Here is a 6,000-nt window from a genome sequence, read left to right as displayed (position 1 = left end):
CAACTCCTGGAGCTAACAGCTTAGCCCCCGGGGCCCGAACTCAGCCTAGTCGGAGGCAAAAGCCGGCAAAAGTGACAATAAAATCATGAAAACTAACACCAAACCACCATAAAACACACCGAACACGACCCACACAACCCACGGGTCAAGAAATACAGAACAACACCGAAAAATAAGCCGCAGAGAGGCCGAGAACAACAAACAACTTAGCTCGCGGCTAACAGGAACAAACAACACGAAGATTCAGACAAAACACACCCAAAACACCACCTAAAACATGAACGAATAAGGAATACACACGGTTACACACACCAGACAACACAAGAAACACAAAAGAAACAAATAAAACTGAATGATTGAGAGAGAGTGGACGCCTTCGCGCCGAGGCTCCGGCCAGCGGCCAGCGAGTGATCTCAGTGTTGAGTTTCTGGTGCAGAATACAGTTTTATTTTTATTGAAGTTTTGGCCAAAATAACTGTGGAAAATCCACAAAAACAGGACAAAAATACATATATATATATATATTTTTTAGGATCTCGGCGGGCTTGAGGAACAAACTCTCGCCTTACAAACAGATAACTAAATAACCAATGCAAAGGAAAATAATTGCTCTCATTGAACCACTGCATTGAAACATACTGCATTGATATATACATCTCTGAAGGTCAAAATAAATAAATGAATATCTGGAAGGCAGTGAAAAGACAGGGGTTACTAAAGCTGTCACACACTGCCCACACTGAAGAGGGCCCTGAGGGGCCCTGTCCCAATACTCAAACTTGGCACTTTAAATGTGGGTTCACAACAATCCGCTGAAGTGTGCAGTGTCCCAACTCTTCAAATGTTTGGATCCACACTACTTCTCTCTGCACTTTCCATAAGTTTAAAGCGATGCAGACTTCAGGCAAATAGATCCCGTACAATGCATTTCATTGTAATGTTTTCCAAAGTTACAGCGCTTCTGCCTTAGCAACTTAGCAGTGAGAGCTAACAGGAAACAATGGAAAGGAATGTCTTACCAGTTAAACTTTCTGCATGTTTGTGGCCAATTCAATAAATTATCCAAACTAAACTGAGCTGTGGCTTTGTGATTAATTCAACAATGCTACTCGTGCTATCTTCAGGTCTTGTGTGTCTGTTTGCTTTTGTGGTTTTGTGTTTAAATTATAGATAGTCAAAAAACCTGAGCACTATCTTTGAGGGTAGCACAAGGGTGTTAACAACATGCAGTTGTTTCTCTTTACCGCATTCACAACGCTCTGCAATACAGACTGTCCCAATTCTCATAATCGTTTCCCCTGCACCCGTGTGCACTTACACACATTGCACCATTTCAGAAAATGCCCACTTCAGTCAAATGTGTTGTGGCAGTGCGAGTATTGGGTCAGTTACTGCTTCTCAACCATCGCGCTGCATTAAGCACACGGATCTGATATAGAGCACCTCCTAGAACTTTACATCCAATCACACAACAACATGCATTCCCAAATTGAACAATAAAACCTAAAACCTAAAAAACATAATAGCATGTGAAAAAAAGGAGGCATCTTCTAGAACACAAATATCTACTTATGTTTATCAAACATGCACAAATAGTAATAGTGTTGAGTTTGTTGGCTGCAAACCCTATAAAATTGCACTGTACAAGGATAAGAAACTGTTCATGCCGACTCCTACTCAATGAGATCACTAAAGAAAACAGTGTATTTGTTTTAAAGTCAATTGATTGTGGTTCAACTATTAGGTTTTGTATGACATAGTTGAACACAGCATAATTGCTTTTGTTTGTCTTTCAGTTAAGAGTCCTGGGCATGCCACCTGCAGCTCTCTATGGAGAGGGAAAGCTAAAACCAAACTTTGGAACATTCTCCAGGGAGATAGAGCCATTATTTGCCATTCTGTGGAATGTTTGAGGCAAAGTATTAACATAATATGTTATTATCCATGGAGACAAGGCGGCAGATCCTCCACCAGAAAAAATACAAGCTGTACTATAAAAACGATAATGAAGTCTAAATTTGCAAATGTTGGCTTCTAAAGCGCCACATAATTACAATTCATTTGATTTAGAATAAGATAATTTACATGTAGCATGTGTGAGGCTGAGAAAAACAAATGCGTCATGGGTCCACTTAGTGCAATTATATCCTCAATTACTTTTATATTATGTACCCATGTCAGCTCACGTCTCACATAGTTTCCTGAATGTAACTCGTGCTCTTTACAGCTCTGCGTGACGGAAACGCATTTTGCATTCTCTGCATCTCCATAATGAGACGTGCCTCAAAAGTGGACGTCCCAGGCAGTTTTAAAGTAGCAATGCCTAATGTGTTTTGTGTTTCGCTTGATGGCAGCGATCGCTTTCCTCTGCATCCGGCAATTAAAGGTATTCACTTCAGTGACCAAAGCAGAAGACATTCTGAAGACATTGGGGCAGAAACAGTTTGTGTTTATTTATAAAACATATCAGAATAAGGCTTTTACGAAATATGTGAAATATGGTGTGTTAGCACATAACAGCACAGTACAGGGAATAACTAACTTTCATGAAGACATCATATTCAGTGAAGTAAACTCAAACATTTTGTGTTACATGAAGTGTTTGGCAATGACAAAATCAGTGATGTTGATGGTGTCAGGATGTGTGGAAGAAGTAGGTGAACAAGTGATGTTTTCAGAGAAGCTGCTTACTTTTGTGATCGGATCTTGATAGGTTTGTATGTTGTATTTATTTTCTAAAAGCACAGTGCATATTAAAAACAAGTAGGCTACGTGCAAATACATGTATCTATAAATACGCAGGACATGAAAAAGCTGACATTATTCTCACACTTTACACTCTCAAACACAGGCACACTGGTTTACAACTGTATAATACCGGCATAAGATAAGTCAATTTACAGGTTCTACAGTCACTCACTCACGCTGCTGGAACATTGCACTCAACACATTAGAAGTAGGAATTGGTCATCGTATAGAATGATTATTCAGTATTCCTAACTCATGTGCCATCTGTATTGTTAATATTAAATAGTACCAAGTAAACATAGAGCTGATTCTACACCCGTGTTTATGGCACACCTTTCTAACAGACTCATGTGAAGGTCTTTGATCCTTGAAAGTCTCAATTCAATTACAATTAATTTTTGTTATGCCAAAAATCATTAATAAAGAAGCAGATTAACCAACGTTCACAGGAATTAAGCAAATTCAGGACTGCGTACCCCGTCCTTAGACCTTCATTCTCTGCAAACGTACGTAGTTTATTCCTAGTAAATGTTTCCTGCTAATGTCAGCTCAGAGCAGCACCTCAGCCAAATGTAAAAAGCATGTATTCACTCTGGGTCCTCCACTCTGGGGTAATGTCACTACATGCGGCACATTCAGGGTTGTTCTGGGTTAAACCGTGCAACCGTGTGATTCTCAAAATGAATGTATGTACGGATTTCTGTCTTCACCAGAGAAAATCATCCTCTGAGCATTGAGTGATTTGTGTGTGAATGCAATGCAAATGTTTTATTGGTCTGTTTCTGTCCCGCAGGTATAACCTTTTTCTGCTGTTATTTGTTGTAAAAGCAACCGATCTCATTACTGTGACATTTGAAAGTGCGATATAAATATACTTTCATGTTTTAGTCAAGTCAGCGGACACAAAACACAAAATAAATGCAGATTGCTGGTCCTTTTGCTTATTAGTCTAAATAAGTCTAAGCTTTAAGTCTAAATAAAGCGAAATGTTGAATTCTATATTCCTCAATCAATCAAGTTAAATTAAGATGGATATTTTCACTGACTTACGGTAAATTCACCTCCTCCATCCAGTTAGAACAAGGCAGACTCTATTTCTTATGCAACACACCGGTCATGTGGCCAATTACACCACAATTTAAACTATAATACTCCAGAAATGTAGAAATCACATGTTTGCGCTGACTTTACGCTTTAATAAATAAGACTGGGAATAACAGAAGTTAAAGTGGGACCCAATTAAAAAGAGGAATTTAACACCTCAGGCAAATGTGCAAGGGCTGGCTTCTACTCTATTCCAATGGGCTTAAAACAGTTCTGTTTGGCTTGATTATTTATGTTTTTTATATGTTGGCATTGTGTATTTTGAATTACTTTGTGTACAAATTGCGCTCTACACATAAACTGGCTTTGCCTTGTCTCTTTAAAGCAATCAGGGAATAGTGTCAGTACAGTAGATTTTTAAAATACACACTCATCTCTTGTATTTTTGTGTCTCTCCATTTAAGTCCTTCTTAATCAGATTGATAACTTTAAACCACTTCCTTTGACAATATCCTCTAACCCTGCATCTCAACTATAGCTCCAGACTGACGGCAGCTTATCTCTTACACTCATGAATACTACAGTCCTTACATGTCTAATGTATGGGCTATTTTTACTATTATATATTCTTCCAAATATATGCTATTTTACCATATATATTCTGTGCAGCAATATAGCAGTGTCTAACCAAGGTCGAGACTGTGTGAATAAAGAAGACATTGGGGCCTAATGAATGTTTATTTTCAGAGATGTTCCCATGGGCCTCTCTGACTGACTCTGCTCTTCACATAATTCATACAGTGTGGGGAGACACTGTACACTGTTTACTGTTTACTGTTTACTGTTTACTGTTTACTGTACACATACACATTACATGAACTGATGAGAAGGTGCGACATCCAGCTTCACGATGGATGTATTTATAATTTAAATGTACTGTATTTAGATCATTCCTGACGACCCTTCTCACCCTGGACTCGGACTATTGGAGCCACTCCCCTCAGGCAGGAGGCCACTCCCTTCAGGCAGGAGGCCACTCCCCTCAGGCAGAAGGCCACTCCCTTCAGGCAGGAGGCCACTCCCCTCAGGCAGTAGGCCACTCCTCTCAGGCAGTAGGCCACTCCCCTCAGGTAGGAGGCCACTCCCTTCAGGCAGGAGGCCACTCCCTTCAGGCAGGAGGCCACTCCCCTCAGGCAGGAGGCCACTCCCCTCAGGCAGTAGGCCACTCCCCTCAGGCAGGGGGCCACTCCCCTCAGGCAGGGGGCCACTCCTCTCAGGCAGGAGGCCACTCCCCTCAGGCAGGAGGCCACTCCTCTCAGGCAGGAGGCCACTCCCCTCAGGCAGGAGGCCACTCCCCTCAGGCAGGAGGCCACTCCCCTCAGGCAGGAGGCCACTCCTCTCAGGCAGGAGGCCACTCCTCTCAGGCAGAAGGCCACTCCCCTCAGGCAGGGGGCCACTCCCCTCAGGCAGGAGGCCACTCCCCTCAGCCAGGAGGCCACTCCCCTGAGGCAGGAGGCCACTCCCCTCAGGCAGGAGGCCACTCCCCTGAGGCAGGAGGCCACTCTTCTCAGGCAGGAGGCCACTCCCCTCAGGCAGGAGGCCACTCCCCTCAGGCAGGAGGCCACTCCCCTCAGGCAGGAGGCCACTCCCCTCAGGCAGGAGGCCACTCCCCTCAGGCAGGAGGCCACTCCTCTCAGGCAGGAGGCCACTCCCCTCAGGCAGGCGGCCACTCCCCTCAGGCAGGAGGCCACGCCTCTCAGGCAGGAGGCCACTCCCCTGAGGCAGGAGGCCACTCCCCTCAGGCAGGAGGCCACTCCCCTCAGGCAGGAGGCCACTCCCCTCAGGCAGGAGGCCACTCCCCTCAGGCAGGAGGCCACTCCCCTCAGGCAGGAGGCCACTCCCCTCAGGCAGGAGGCCACTCCCCTCAGGCAGGAGGCTAGTCCATCCGGACCAGAACCTCCCGCCACAAGAACAATTTTTTTCCCTCTGCACTTTAACTAATTTAATCACCCACTGCACTGCTCACATTCTGCACCACATATGTAAATTAAACTATACATTTTGTATAAATAGTAAGCCTATTTTCATGTTTTATCCTATAGCAGATTTTAATTGTTTAATTGGTTGTTTTATCATTGTTCATTGTTTTATGTTTCCAAAGCAAGAATTCTGTTAATTGACATTGGCAATAAACCTTTTCTGAGATTG

This window comes from Eucyclogobius newberryi, unplaced genomic scaffold (genome assembly GCF_026437365.1).
Source record: "Eucyclogobius newberryi isolate DKJ021-1_F unplaced genomic scaffold, fEucNew1.0.hap1 SCAF_17, whole genome shotgun sequence".
NCBI classification, from domain to species: domain Eukaryota; kingdom Metazoa; phylum Chordata; class Actinopteri; order Gobiiformes; family Gobiidae; genus Eucyclogobius; species Eucyclogobius newberryi.
Note: the sequence above shows the minus strand (reverse complement) of the source record.